Raw genomic sequence first — 15,905 nt, forward strand, 5'->3', positions numbered from 1 at the left:
ATAAGATTAGTTAACATCAAGGCATGTACTTGTTAATAATCTAGGCACACCAAAAAAGCAATTATTTATCTATCAGTAAAATAGCCATAGGTGGAGAATAAGAACAGGAAAGAGGAAAATCCAAGATCTCTACTGTATCAGTTAGCTATTGCCACAAAAATGAAGCATAAACTCTCTCAAAATTCACTGACTTAACAATAATTCTCAGAGATCTGTGGGGTGGCCAATGATCAGATGAAGGTTAACTAATCCAGGCTGGGCTCAGCTAGGACTATTCAGCTCTACTCCACTTGACTCTGACTTGGGCATGTTCTTGTCACGGCAATGACAGAGGTGCAAGAGAGCATGCCCAGTCCCATTAGCACTTTTCAAGCCTTTGATTGCATCAAAACTGCTAAGATCTCATTGGCCAAAGCAAGTAACATGGTCAATCCCAGAGCCAAGGGGTGGGGAAATACTCCTTAACCAAAAGAGGACAATGCAAAATTACTGCAAAGGACATGGGTGTATAGTCCTATTTCTGGGGAAGAATGAAGAGTTGGAACAGTAATTCAGTCTACCACAATGCAGTAGGCAAAATAATGGCTGTCCCCCAAAGATGTCCACATCCTAATCCTCAGAACCTGTAAATATGTTACCTTACATGACAAAAGGTATTTTGTATAGGTGAATAAATTAAGGATCTTGAAATAGGGAGATTATCCTGGATTATCCAGGTGGATCCAATATAATCTCAAGAGTCCTAATGAAAGGGAGGTAGGAGGGTCAGAGTAAGAGAAAGAAATGTGATGACAGAAGCATAGAGATTTTAAGATGCTTTGAAGATAGAGGGAGAGGCCACAAACGAGGAATGCAGGTGGCCTCTAGAAGCTAGAATAGGCAAGGAAAAGGATTCTCCCCTGGAGCCTCTAGAAGGAACACAGCCCTGCTGACACCTTCATTTTAGCCTAGTGAAAGTCATTTCGGACTTCTGACTTCCAGAACTGTAAGATAATACATTTGTGTTATTTCAAGCCCCTAAGTTTGTGGTAATTTGTTACAGCAGCAATTGGAAACTAATATACACCTACAAAATCTATTATCTGAATAAGAGATTTCTAAATAATCAATAGAACCAGCATATGTAATCTTACTACCAACTAAATATCATTTTAGTAAATAAAGCTATTTGTAGAAAATACATGAATGCCTATGACTTTAGTCTCCTTATTGTTGTATATAACTGTTAAACAGTGCTTCATACATCAAAACACATATGCCTTCAACAAAAACTACTGAGACCATCATTCCTAAATTCCAGGCTTGAATAACGAATGCAGTTTGAAAACATCATATTTACAAAGGCAATAACTATGCCAGTCCAGCCTTGATGAACCTCCCTGAGTTTCTTTCCAACTTCAAATTCATGCCAGTCTGCCTTCCAACCTGCTTTTTATATCTCACCATCCACTCACTAAACTTTTTCCAATGCAGTACTCATATTCATTCTCTTACTGAGACTCTGAGGTCAGAGGGCACTATTTCATTTATTATTGGTCTAGAAATCTCTAAAGTTCTCCCTGATTGCCAAAATGGTTTCATTTTTTCCTTATTTATACTTAGAAAAAAATTTCTGTAGGTGAGGTTTCAACTTCATTGTCCAAGATGGCATCATCTATGTTCCCGGCAGGAAGATGGAGGAGTGACAAAAGGCACGTACTAGCCTTTTCTTTAGGAAGGTTCTCAAGCTGCCATAGGACAGTTCCATTTACATCTCACTGGCCAGAACTTAGTTACATGGTGACACTAGCTCAAAGGGGTCTGGAAAGTATTTATTCAGGGTGACCTCATGCTCAGCTCAGAATTCTGTTAGTCTGGAAGAAGTTATTAGGAAATAACTAGCAGTCTGCCACAGATGTTGCCTATGTTTCTTTTTGCTGAATAACAGCAGAACAAAGTCTACGTCAGCACTAAGCTTTGAAATCCTAGAAAATATGTTTTTCAAAAAAAACCTTTTAGGGAATAGCTCTACTTTCTGTTTGACACATGCTGCTAGCACCTTTGCTCACCTCCCCTGATTGAATGTTCTTGTGTATTAAAGTCTAGTACCTTGTTTCTCCATTTTGGTTTGATAAAACCTTTCTTCACAAATTTAATTGTGGCATTTTCTGAACTTGAAAGATTAGCAATCTGTTTCAAGCTCCAGATGATGGGAAAGTTAATCTACACCTGTTTTTTTTTTTTCCATATTTGCCAGGAGGCTCAGAAATGCATTGCCAATATTTTTAAAAACTAAATAGTAATTGTTACTATTGCATTTTCTTAGAGGGGCTTAGGTGTAGAATCCACTCTCTGTTAGCTAAAAGCAGAGCATTAGCTGATCAACTGACTAACCAAAGCAAATGTATTAATCATAAATTTAACTGCAATTGAATGGAACCTTCACATTTACTTTGCATTTTGAATGTATTATGCAAAATGATTGGATGAAAGTGCTTGTTTATAAAAAAATACTCTGAAGCTGGTCCTTTCTTGGGTTGGTTTTAATTTTTTATTTCTTTTCCCTCTCTCCCTCAAGATTTTCCAAAAATTCCTGTAATAGTAGATACTTTCGGAAGGTTATTTATCACTGCACTAATGAAGATTTGGAAGTAGTTTTTGCTCTGATTCTCCTTGTTGCTCTCCCTGACATTAGCAGTTAGAGTGCAACTTGAAGAAATCTGAGAAGGAAAGACACAGACATTTGAGAATTTCTTAAAAGTGTTTTAGGCTGACCAGAAGCATTTTTATTTGAACTTTCATATCTTATGCTCAGAATACAGAATATGATAGTCTATGTTGAAGCTGTTATCATGGGACACTGAGCCATTAATATGTTACCATTCTAAAATAAAAATTAATACTGAAATATGTAACTGGGTGGTCTCCAACTGCTCTAAGGAATAAAGACAAACTTTAATGATTCACTTCCCTTTAAGAATTCCTTCTTTAAAAATAGCACAGTATTCTTTATTTTAAGTTATTTAGTTAAAAATGATAATGTAACACATTCTCATGCAAAAAAAAAGTATCAAACTGGTATAAAGTGAAAAGTAAAAGTGCCTTTCCCTTTCCCTAATATTATTACTCTGAATTTTAATAGGGATTTCCAAAATGCGTTCTAAAAAGTTTGTACTAATTTACATTCCAGTATTCCTTAAACATAGTTACAACCAAATATACTTAATAACTCTTTCTTCATCTGCTCAGCGCCTTTCCATATTTACTGGTTATTAATCTAATTTACTTTCACAGCCTTCCTCTGAGATCAAGATATTAATCTTCCAATTTTATAAATCAAAAAACAAAAATAGGGGCTTCCCTGGTGGCACAGTGGTTGAGAGTCCGCCTGCCGATGCAGGGGACACGGGTTCATGCCCGGGTCCGGGAGGATCCCACGTGCCGCGGAGCGGAGGGGCCCGTGAGCCATGGCCGCTGGGCCTGCGCGTCCGGAGCCTGTGCTCCGCAACGGGAGAGACCACAGCAATGAGAGGTCCGCGTACCGCAAAGATAAAAATAAAAAAAAATAAAACAAAGAGACTTTAAGTTGCTCAACAGTAACTCCGTGTTGTGCTATGAACTGAACTTAAACTTCCTACCTTGTGGTAACATTATCTAGCCACTGACTCTCAAGCTAATGGGGGAAGAAAATAAGTAAAGCCTATAGAAAATTATTTTTAAATGTCTGAATATTGAGAACCTGGTAAGCATCAAATATCAGCCAACTATTCTGGTCACCTAATTTTTTCTCTGACTTACAGTAAAAGTCATATTTATGACCAATTTGGTATCCTTTCTATATATGTGTCAATTGGGACTCATTAGCCTATAGTTATGAAGACTAATAAAGGTATTCACTAATAAAAGGCATATCACACTGGAAAAAATGCAGTTCCTATATCGTAGAGATTCTAGGAAATGCTTTATCTTTAGTTTCACATCTCATCACAAAATCTCTGTGGTACCTGGGTAGCCACTTTGTCTAGTTGTGTGTTATTACTTGAGAGACAAAAAAGCAACTGAGGTGCAGAGCAGTTCTGACTCTGGAAATCTCAGTCCTGAACTTAAGTGTGACAGTCACTCTATAGAGTATCCAAAAACTAGTTGAAGCTTATATGAGAATTAAAGTTACATCTCTGCTCTACCATAAAAATCTGATGGCCAGAACTGTCTCTCCTAATGTCCCTTAGGCTGTCAAATCAAATTGGACCCATAGTTCTCACTCAAGGGTTTTAAAAGAGGCTTCTTCCTGGCTGCTGTTACCACTTATTTTCACAGTTGGCCTTCACAAGAGTGAGTTAGGACAGGAATTTATAGTACAGGGACACATTTGAGTAAGAAAAATGGATGTCCTCTTTGTTGAACTAAATAATAACCCTGTTCTAGTAACAGCTTTAGAGCTAGGTTGTCAGATTCCCATTAAATTTAATTTTCTAGGTCTAAACCTACAGGACTGGAATTGTCTTTATTCAACTGATGTTCATAGTTTTCTGCAAGGCTGTCTCTGGATGAGAAGTGAAAATGTTAGGTAAACATATCGAAGGCTAAAAATAAATCTGGTTATTTGGGGAATATTCAGGTAACAAAGTCAAATTCACTTTGAAACTGAAAGTTTGAGGTCATGTAGGCAAAACCTCTACATCCTATGAATATGTAAGTAACAAGAAAAAGACTGAATTTAGAGGCTGAGCTCTCATACCAATTTTGTTTACCCTGTGAAATTTTTCCCATTAACAGCTCTGTATTCTCCCATTTTGATGCCTCTCAATCCCTGTTATTAAATCCTAATGGTTTCTGATGGTTTCTGCAGAATTGGATTGGGCTGGATTCAAGGTATCTAATGCAGATTTGGCTTTTTTGTTTGTTTGTTTAACTGTACATTTGGATGAGAAGTAGCTTTCCTGGTAGAACTTGGAATAAAGTCATAACAGACTGATGTGTGGATGAGCAGATGGGAATCTGACCTTGTCCAGATGAGCTAAAAAAACAAAACAAAAAAAACCAAAACAGTACCCTGATATCTAGCCTCCGTCTCTATTTTCAGCTTTAACCCTGTCCTGTATGGCTTTGGATAGAAACAGAGCAAGTCTGGAATTTCAGCTCTGTCAATTTATGGAGGAACTTGGGCAAGCTATTTACCCTGAGTACCAGTTTACTTGTCTGAAAGATAAGAATGAGATGATTGTTGTAGGAATTACGGATTATATTTGTATGTCCGGCAGACAACAGGTATTCAGTACAGGTATACCTCACTTTATTGTACTTTGCTCTATTGCACTTCACAGACAGCGGGTTTTTTACAAATTGAAGGTTTGTAGCAATCCTACGATGAGTGAGTCTGTCAGCACCATTTTTCCAACTGCATTTGCTCACTTTGTGTCTCTGTATCACATTGTGGTAATTCTCACAATATTTCAACCTTCTCATTACTATTATATTTGTTATGGTGATCTGTGATCAGAGATCTTTGATGTCACTATTGCAAAAAGATTTCAACTTGCTGAAGGCTCAGATGATGGTTAACATTTTTTAGCAATAAAGTATTTTTAAATTAATGTATATACATTGGTTTTTAAGACATAATGATATTGTACACTTAATAGACTAGAGTATAATGTAAACATAACTTTTATATGCCCTGGGGAACCAAAAAATTCATGTCACTCACTTTATCATGGTGGTCTGGAACCGAACCCGCAATATCTCCAAGGTATGCCTGTAAATAGTAACTGTGGAACTAGTCAGAAAATAATTAAACATTATCACGCTGCCAGCTGAGACATGAGACATTTTTATCACCAGTCCCTCCTATTAAACTTTTACAAGTGGTCTGGAACCACAGAAACATGCAGAACTAAAGTTCATAAGAAGAAGAAACTGGGAAGTTCATTCATCCATTCAACAAACATACGCAAAGAGGAGGATGCAAAGATGTCAGTGTATAAGGCAAGTGGCATACAGACATCACCATATTGCACAGTACAACAAGATATATGCCACATGATAAATTGAGTTAAAGTGCTATGGATCTTTGATAAACATAATATTTCTTCCAGCTCAATTATGAGAAAATTGTACAGGATTCCTTTGCTATGCAAGAGTAGGGTGTTCCTATGAAACCTTTCCTAAGCCACAGTTGTGTAAAGCAAAGAAGCAATTACCTTAGGACACATCTTGCTAATGGAGGCACAAAATAAATTGAGATAAAGCACAGATATTCACAGACACAGTTGAAAGCTATGGTGGCCTGATGCTGAGATGCTGAGTGTAGTTCCTGGGGAACACTCACTGCCTGGGGTATGCACTGCCTCTATAACAGCTGACTACGAAACACATGCTTTAACACTATTTTTGCTTTTTGCTTATTTTTTGGTAAAAAGCAAAAATCCTCTTTGGATTTCTTTCAGTGAGCTAAAACGGGTACTAATGTAAGTCTTTCATAAAAACAAAGTGCCATAAAGTGAATTTTCAAAATGTAGGGGATACCTGTATATGTAAAAGGTAAGCTTAAGCAGTGTTAATGGGTAAATATGCAAAGTGTGTTTATGATATCATGACTAATTCAATTTGACTAAAGCATGGAGTGAATAAAAGAGGAAAGTGTGAGATAAGACAAAAAAAAGTAGATTTGGACCATATACTGTACAGGCATTAGAAGACCAGGCAAAGGAATTTGAGATTTTTTAGTAAAGGGATAATATTACTGATATGATAATAGCTTTACTAAGAGACAGTTCATTTGGAAGCTTTGTGAAAGAGAGTGTAGGGAAGAAATACCAAACCCAGCTAGGAGACTCCACAATGACACAGGCGAAAGATTGTACTGTGCTGATTTAAGGTAAGAAGAGTGGAATAGAGGGAAAGGAGTGGATTCAAGAGTTGGGGCAACTAGAATGTACAAAGATTAGCAAACATGCTGTTAATTAGTAAAGAAAGGAGGGCAATATGGTACAGATATTTCTCGTTCCTTATTTTTGTTATCACTGTAAAAATGTACGTTGTCTGATTCTGCCTTTATTTTCATTAAAATAATGACTATTTTTAGCTTTATGTTAAGTGCTTAATAAATGTGAGCTGTTTATTTTGATGACAATGATGACGATTATCTCATTAGGAACTAAAATAAAACTTACTCTTGTGTTTGACTTCTCTGGTTTATTCTTACTAAGAGTACTGGACTTCTTTCATTCCTAGAAGATAGTTCTCAGTTCTGGCTACTCATCAGAATCCCCTGAAGAACATTTTTGAAATTCTAATATCTGGACTCCGGCCCTGGACAAATGAATCAGAATCTCTGGGAACTGGACTCGGGCATCAGTATTTTCAATTTTAATCTCCCCAATGATTCCAATGTGCAGCTAAAGTTAACCTTGCACTCCTGATCTTAAACAAGATATACTGCAGTCTCGAAAAAAACCCACTTGCTCACATTGCTCTCTGTCCAGTCATTGTAAAGTTCATCAGGTGCACACATGGTGGTTCATTCCCAAGTCTCAACTAAGGGGCAGTTCCCCAGAGTTCCTTGATGTTCAGTATTCCTTGCTGGCCTCTCCCCGCTCCACACCACTCCATCTCAGAAAAGTGAATAATCCCAGTTCCTATGGGAAGTACAGATATGAGAAAAATCAACCTGAAGTTAATGTAGACATCGCTGGTAGCAGAGAGCAAAGACAGAAAGAACATGGATCCTTGGTGAATTGAATTATTATATCAATCAATCCAGAAGGCTAATCTACCACTGGACTTCGGGTTATATGAACCAAGAAATTTTACATATCATTTAAGCCACTTTGAGTTGGGGTTTCTGTTACAGGCAAGAGTATCATATTATATTATCAGCCCTTTATGCTCTTAAAATAAATGATTTTAGATCTTAACTGTTGATATCAGACTTCAGAAATGACAAAGTGCCAACCTGAAATGTGACATCTTTTATAGGGTAGCCAGCAACAATATTCATGCCTTAGTGACGTACACACTTGGGCTGTAAGTACTGCACAGCTGTGAAAACCTGGACTTTGAAATCTGACACATTTTCCAGCTGTATCCTGACCATTTGTGTTCTTTTGTTTTAGCAGCATAAAGTACATCATGTGAAGTTTCCTTATAGTGTTATTTCAATGAACTTTCAAAGAAGAAAATAATTCCAAATTCTAGGCTCTGAATATGCCCTTGAAATATTATCACACCTGTAATATTACCAGAAACTACTTTTATCTATTAAACTTTATGTGTTGACAATACACTGAAAATCTATTTCTTCAAAAGATGCTTCTTATGATACAGAAGAGTGTGAAAAAAAGAGGGAAAATATATTTATATTTGCTTATATATACATCAGGAAACTCTGTAGGGAAGAAAAGTATGAACAATGATTCATTACAAGGGGAGTAGAGGGACTGGACAGATGAGAATGTTTGGGGGAGACATCGCTATATGCGTTTTTATACTCTTTGATCTTTGAAATAATGTGATTATATTACCTATATACAATGTTAATTAAAATATCACTCTAACAAAAATAAATTTAATTTTAAAATTCTAAAATATATTTTTACCAGAAATACTTCCAAATTAATTGATTATTCTACCATCAAGAACTCACCAACATGAGAAACCCTATCATCTCCACTCAATGCCATATTAGACTGTTAACTAAAAGAATACTAAATGAGAAATTTAAAAGCTTTTTTGTGAAATGCTCTTCTTAGTGTTCCATTTCTATTAGGACACCCAAAACTCTAAGCAAGCTCATGTATGTCCTGAAACCACACAGAGGAAACACTGAATGTCCAAGACGGGGTGAAGCAATTCGAGTAAAGGGAGAGGAGACATGGTTAAAGTAACAGAGGGAGGCTTGGCACTGGGTTGGCACTGCAGCCCGGAACATCTGAAGAATGAGCACAACGTATAAATTTTACAACTAACAACTAGATGTCTTACAAATGGCAAACGAGTATTGATTGGTTACAGCTCATTAAAGTTTGTTTGCATCATCGTCCTCCAACTCACCCCACCTGCCATCGCAAACCAGCTCTTGTTCTTGACTTTCCCATCTCTAGGGATAGACAATGGAGTCCAATCCTTATAACAATAATAATAATGCCAGCTCACATTTATTGTTTATTCTACTTATCTCCCACCAGGTATACATTTCAGGCTCAAGCTAAGCGTTTAAGAGACTCTCAAAGACCAAACCAGATTCATCAAAAGATCAACAACTAGATTACTAATAAACCTAATTTTTAAAAATGTATCCCTTGAATGGATTTGTAAATTATAGTACAGCAACACTTTATAATGGTATAAAGCTGCTAAAAATAACTATGACAACTACGTTAAAACAGAGAAGAATATGTAACATATAGGATTAAATCTGAAAAAGCAGAATGTCAGATGGTATGTAAAGTCATTACAATTATGTTAAAATGTTCATGTGGATGAGTCTCGGAAGATAATATACAAGTTTTAAGATAGTTGTATTTAAAAAGTTGGTTGACAAGTGGGGTTTTTTTCCTTTTCTCAAAGTTTCTTTCAGTCTTATCATTATTTTAACCTACTGTATATTAGTCAGCATACAGATCACATGCATAACACAATCCAACATACTGGCAAATTTAAAAAGATTGCAGTTTATTTCTCTCTCATATTACAGTCCAAATATAAGCCATGCAGAGCTGATATGGTGGTTCTAAACTATATGTCTACCTAGAAATTCTGTGACCAAGAATAGGAGAAGGGGTGTTGTTTTTTGCTTCACTACTCCCTATTTTCCCTAAGGGAATGGAAACAGTTGTTTGAATGTAGTTTATGCTTTAAACCCATATTAACTGCAAGCTCTCCATCCATCCTTATCTAGTAACTAGTTCCTTACATCAGTGCTGCCTCTTAACCAAGTACATACTACTGCTCTTGTCACCAAATTAAGTTTTTATATTTCCCCAGATGCTCATATGACTGGCTCCTTCTTCTTCAGGTCTCTGCTCAAATGTTGCCTCCTCAGATAATGCCATTCCTGAACTTCCCTATCTAAAGCAGCCTCTTATCCAATCACTAGCTCTTTGTTTTATTTTTTTTCATAGTATTTAAAAGTATTTATTTGATCTTATGATTTGCCTTCCCCCAATAGAATTTAAGTTCCATGAGAGCAGAGATCTTTTTAAACTCTGTATCCACAGCACCTGGTTTATAGCACCTAGCACAGTGCCTCACACACAGGAAGAGGACAAAAAATGTTGAATCAATGAATGAATGACCAATCCTGCAGTAACTCTAGTGTTGAAAGGGCCCAGCAGGGAAACAAAACATAATTGACAATTACCAGATATAGGCCTTTGACGTTGTCTTACTGACCTTAGAAATACCGGGGTGGAGCAGGGGAAGTAAGCTGTTTTGCAAGCTGGTGGGAAAATATCTGATTGTTACTTAAACTCATTTAATCTTGGAGGATTGATTCAAGGTGCAGGCAAATGCTTCTCAAAAGGAATGTTGTACCACTCAGCTCCATTAAATCCCTTCATCCAAATTCCTGGTCAGCTCATCTTCTTTTAGCGTTCTAGGTCACAGTTGATGGTATTAACAGAAATCACCTAACTGGGTCTCTGTAAAAATAAATATCAAAAAGAACTGTAAGTGAATTGGTATTTCCCTTTCTTCCAGCCTAAGGCATGTACAATACCCACTGAATTCAAGGGTACATCCCAGGGTGAATCTATGAGTGAGAATAAAAGTGCAGCCATCCAAAAGGGAGATCTTGTTCTATATTCAATTTGCTGACTTTCAACCAAATTTAGCATTATTTGAATGTTTAATAGCAGTTCTTGATGCATGCCTTATACATAAGCCAATAACAAGTTCTTAAAATATGCATAGGAGGTAACTCTAGCAAATGGAAAGCTAAATAAACACAAGTGTGAAGAGATATTCTTCCTGCTAAATTATCAGCAATCATATCTTAGATGCTACACTTCCTGCTAAGGTATGAGGGGATGCTGAAGGGGTTGTAGAGAGTGTCTAACATGTTAATATTGCTAATGGATTCTTGTGTTGAAAGTATATAACATAATCCATTACATATTATATGACTTCCTGGCATGGCACATAGGCTACTTGAAAGTCAAATTATTCATATGTTATTGCCTCTGAGGCTACACAAAACTTCAGCTTTCATATAATCATTGATTTAAGAAATCTTTTCTTGAGAAAATAATTTTTTAATGAGCTTGAGAACTAAAACAATCATCAATTTCTAAAACAGAAGTCATTATTTTCCTTGTAAACCAGATGTTCCTCTAGGGTTCCACCTTAGCTAATGGCAAGACAATCCTCCCAGGCACTTGGTGGTATCCAGTTTTTCCCACATTCCCAATGTCCACAGAAAAGCACACAAGTGCCCTCCTCATCTCCTCTCAACTGGGTAACAACTAATAGCTTCTTAACTTTTATCTCTACCAGCCACATAAAATTTGAATGCCTTTTTTATGGCATTCCAGGTACAGCCCATTTGGATTCATTTCACTTTCTAACATTACCCCTCACTACAAATCCCCCAAGCAAACCTGATTCCTAAATAAGTTAAAAACGTTCATATCTCTGTGTCATTGTTCATACTGTTCCCTGATTCTGAAATGCTGAAATACTATCCCCTTCCATCTGTTCTTTCTTCCTGTTCATCCTCTAGTTGTCAGCTCAGTTGCCACTTCCTTAGTAAACTATCCCAAGAGCAATTCCTTCAGTAGGAGTAGAAACTCCTTCCATCTTGCTCCCATGACATTTTGCTTGTTTATAATAAAATTATTATTATTATATTATTATTAAAGGCCTTACTATGTGCCAGACACTTTGCTAAGCAAGCATTAACTCATTTAATCATCACCATTATTATTCCATCTTATAGAGGCCTCTACAAGATTAACTTGTTTAAAGCCAGGCAGTTAGTAAGTGGGGAATTGAAATCCAGATCCTGTAACCCCACAGACATGCTCTTCTTGAGCATTCTGCCTGATACTATAATTAGCATTCATAACTCTGTCTCTCCACCGAAACTGTACACTCCTTGAGGTGTGGGGTTGTGTCTTTGTAGCTCTGCATCCCCAGTCTAGCACTGTGTTTTGTGCATAACAGCTGCTCGAATTCTTTAATGAATTAACAGAAAAGAGGATGCAGAAGTCTGACAACTCTTTTTTCTTACACTACTCCTTTCTCTCCTACCATCCACCTCCCCAGCTTATTAGTACAGATTACAAAAACTGCATACAATCCGTAAAGCAGAAGCTGCAGCCATCTCAGAGCTCTGAGATCCACGTTAGCTGAACTGCCCTGAGAAGTAAAGCAGTAGAAGCACCACATGATGAGCAGCCTAACACAGGCGCAACACTTGAGAGTCAGCTAGAAATATGACCACAGTTTGAGCTCATTTCCACACAACTGGCAACGGTTTTGTCCAAGATGCAAGCATCCCAGCCCTCCAAGCATTACTACTATAAGATTTATTGAGCAATAACAATTGCTAGGTACAATTCAGAATGTTGAACTGGACATCATCTTTACTCAGGAGACTGTGAATTTAAATTCTACAGACCTACAGAAATATCTCCCACCCATACATGTATTCAATAAGCAATGCAGCAATATTCCTCCAGTGGGTCAAAGTACCCCTGGATACTGAATGAGACACTCACCGAAGATGCAATAACTTACCCAGGCTGAGACAATAGCATTTAGTGTGCTAGAGTAGTAACGTGTTATACAGGCCTTAGTGTCCCATACAAGTTAGTACAGCTTCTAAATGTACTAAATATTCAACTAACATAGTTTATGATGTGAGATCAAAGATGTGGCCAAGACTGGCCCTGGAAAAAAAAAAATGTACAAGAGCTAGAAATATAAATCTCACCTCTCCTAACAGCATCACCTTCTGCTTTCTGGTATGTGCCTTTGTTACACTAGGTCCATCCCATTTCTAATTTAACTGATCTCTGCTAAACATTTAACTGGCGATGGGCCAATAAATGCATTACATTTTAAAGTTACATTTAATTTTGATCAAAGTAATTCATGCACATCCTTTTAAAAGTAAAACATGACAAAAAGTCCTCTAGCCCACCCCTTCCCAGTCCCTACTTCTGTTTCCTTGTGGTAACCACTTTCAGTTCTTTTAGCCATTTCTTTTGGTGTTTACATCAACTTTATAAATAATGTGCTAATACAGTTATTTCTTGATTTTTACATTTTAAACATTATTTGCTTCCTTCTGGAAAAGAAATTACCTGTCAACACATCCTCCACACCCCCCCAAAAAGCATACACATATTTCCCCTCCGCTATCTTCCCAACATAACTACAGCATACTTTTAGGTTAAATCTATAATTGAAGTTTCCATAATTATGAATCTATTAATATTGTTAACAAGCTCAGTCACATAATATAACTAGAGTTCTTGAACAGCATTTTATTTCCTAAAAGTTTATACTTCCTCTGTTTTATGGGTTGCTTGATTTTCTATATACCTATCGTCAATTCATTCTCAAACTCTCCATTAGAACTGAAAACTCCTCTCAGTGTAGTCAAACACTCAGGCAATCTGTCAGTTTAATTTGTTTCTTGGAGACCTCCCTATGGACTCCTCTGTCCTTCCACTATAATCTGGACTAATTGTTTTTGAGGCTGCTGGATACCTACCACTGTGGCGCTCCCCTCTGCCATCATCCTGAGAATTCCCTTTGCCTCCCTCCTGTGTTAGACTCATCTTTTTTATTTCATGCCTTCCTCTTTCTTATTTTACTTATTCGCTTTCATGGAGTATATCCTTCCATGTTTTTTTTTTTAAAAAGGTGCAGGGACACTTATGCTGTTGAGACCTCACATATCTGTTAACACATTTACCCTCATGTTTAGATAGGTATAAAACTTTAGTTTGGTATGCATTTTCTCTCAGAATTTCTCCACTGTTTTCTAGTTTTTGGATACAGAAACTGAGGGTCAGTGCAGTCAGTGGTAAAATCAGGCCTCAAGATCACCTCTCTCTAATTCTAAGCCCAGGAATATTCATCCCCTATAATACCCAGTTTCTATTTACTAAAGTATGGAGGGATAAAATGGAACTACTTCCAGGTATTTGTAATTAGATAAAGGGCTCATTTGTAGACCTAAAGCTTGAGTCAAAGGAGTGAAGTTATAATGGTAAAACAATCAATGATACATAGTTAATTTGAGAGACAGGATCCCTCAAATCACAGGGCATAACTTCTAATTCTACCCAATGTGTCAAGCTGGTAGCATGCCCTGAAGTTTCTTGGGACTCCAGAAATTAAGTTTTGGAAGACAATACTCCATGGGCCGCTCACATTTCTACACATCTTTTAAGTAGAAGCACTGACTGCCTTTGTTCCCAACTATCTTTTCCAGGATGTATGTGTAGTGAACAGCCATGGGAGATATAGATAATGTATTGCTCTGGAGCAAAGGGCAGATTTGCTTTCAGCCCTGGAAGTTAGAAATAATGTCTCCTGGAGGAAAAGGCAGACATGCCTACTACCCATTATAAACAATTTGGGTTCCCTAAACTCAGGGTTCCTCACCTATGATACTCCTCATTGCATGTGTGAATATCACCTGATCCTCTTCACATTGCCCAGCAAGAGTCGAGCCTCAAAGAATCGACACAAATGCTCACACTCTGGCTACTGCTAGTGCTATGAGTCATATAAACTGTCCTTGGTTTCTGATCCAGGAATATCATGTCTTCTGCCAGCACCAATGAAACTGGCAGACTAAATTGTTGGCTTCCAAGTAGGATAAAATTCAGACCATTTTCACTTCCTGAGAGAGAGATATCCAAAAATATACAGGAGAAACATTTGGGGGAATATATGGATTTAAAAGAGTTTCCTATTAAAAACAGTTTTGGCTTGGGAATATAGAATTCAAACCCAACTATAGTGTAGGAGTCTGGAAATTAAATATACCTTAAGTTTGGCTTCAACAAGCTAAATATTTTTGCAATGCCCCTGAAGTGCCTATGTGTTTCTTATTAGTATTCAATATTTCTGTGATCAAGCATTCTCTATTTTTGCAGAGCTCGTCACAAAATATTTATTCTCTAATATATGACCATTTGGGAGGTAGCAGGAAAAAGGGTCCCTTACAATTCACAAAAGTCTTTAAGGGCTATTTCAATTATTTCTGTATACCCAAAACACAGTAAAATCTCTGAAATGTCTTAGAAACCCTTAACTTAAGCTAAGCTGTAATACCAGGAAATATCTTCTGAATACATGGCCTGATCTGCTTTTGGTATCATTGGCAACACCACTGAATGCATTAAAGAATGTGAACTCTGACCTTATAAGGTGCTTTATGTTCAGTATTACTGCAAGTTAATCTGCATCATCGCATCAGGTGACGAATACCCAGAATAAAAAATAGTGTCAATAAGAAAATACCTGTTTGCCATCATGCAATATGCAGTTCTGATCCAATGAGAAAGAACAGTTCAGAGCCTAGCGTGTATGAAAGTAAGTCCCTGAAACACTGTAATTCTAAAAAGTTCATTTATTGTGCTGTCACCTCCCAAGGTCATCCTAGTGTAGAGATCACCTAAGAGAACCATAGGAAGGTTCTGTGATGCATCAAAACAGCATTATGATGAACTTCTGCTAGAGCTGTGGTAAAGGGGGAAGAACACAGATTACAGATCCAGGAGAATGCTATTCAAATTCTGGCTCCACTCTGAGCCATCATGAAGCTTTGGGTATATATTTTTTCCTGAGCTCGACTTCCTTACCTGAAAACTGTCTGTGGTTATACCCAACACAATTGTTTTGAGTATCACAAGACAATGTTATGTGTGAATGTCTGGCACATAAAAGCCTCCTAATAAATGAGA

At 37.1% G+C, this 15,905-nt stretch overlaps 1 long non-coding RNA gene across 1 annotated transcript in view; it reads right to left on the bottom strand.

Annotated features, from left to right (window-relative positions):
- Window positions 1-9,695: 9,695 nt before the first annotated feature.
- The window catches only part of LOC112406309 (uncharacterized), a 125,787-nt gene continuing 119,577 nt past the window's right edge, over window positions 9,696-15,905 (bottom strand). The window contains exon 4 of the long non-coding RNA XR_003004534.1: window positions 9,696-10,619. This is a non-coding gene — a long non-coding RNA (uncharacterized LOC112406309). The remainder of the gene's footprint in view (window positions 10,620-15,905) is intronic.

This window comes from Neophocaena asiaeorientalis, unplaced genomic scaffold (assembly GCF_003031525.2).
Source record: "Neophocaena asiaeorientalis asiaeorientalis breed wild unplaced genomic scaffold, Neophocaena_asiaeorientalis_V1.1 scaffold36, whole genome shotgun sequence".
Classification (NCBI taxonomy): domain Eukaryota; kingdom Metazoa; phylum Chordata; class Mammalia; order Artiodactyla; family Phocoenidae; genus Neophocaena; species Neophocaena asiaeorientalis.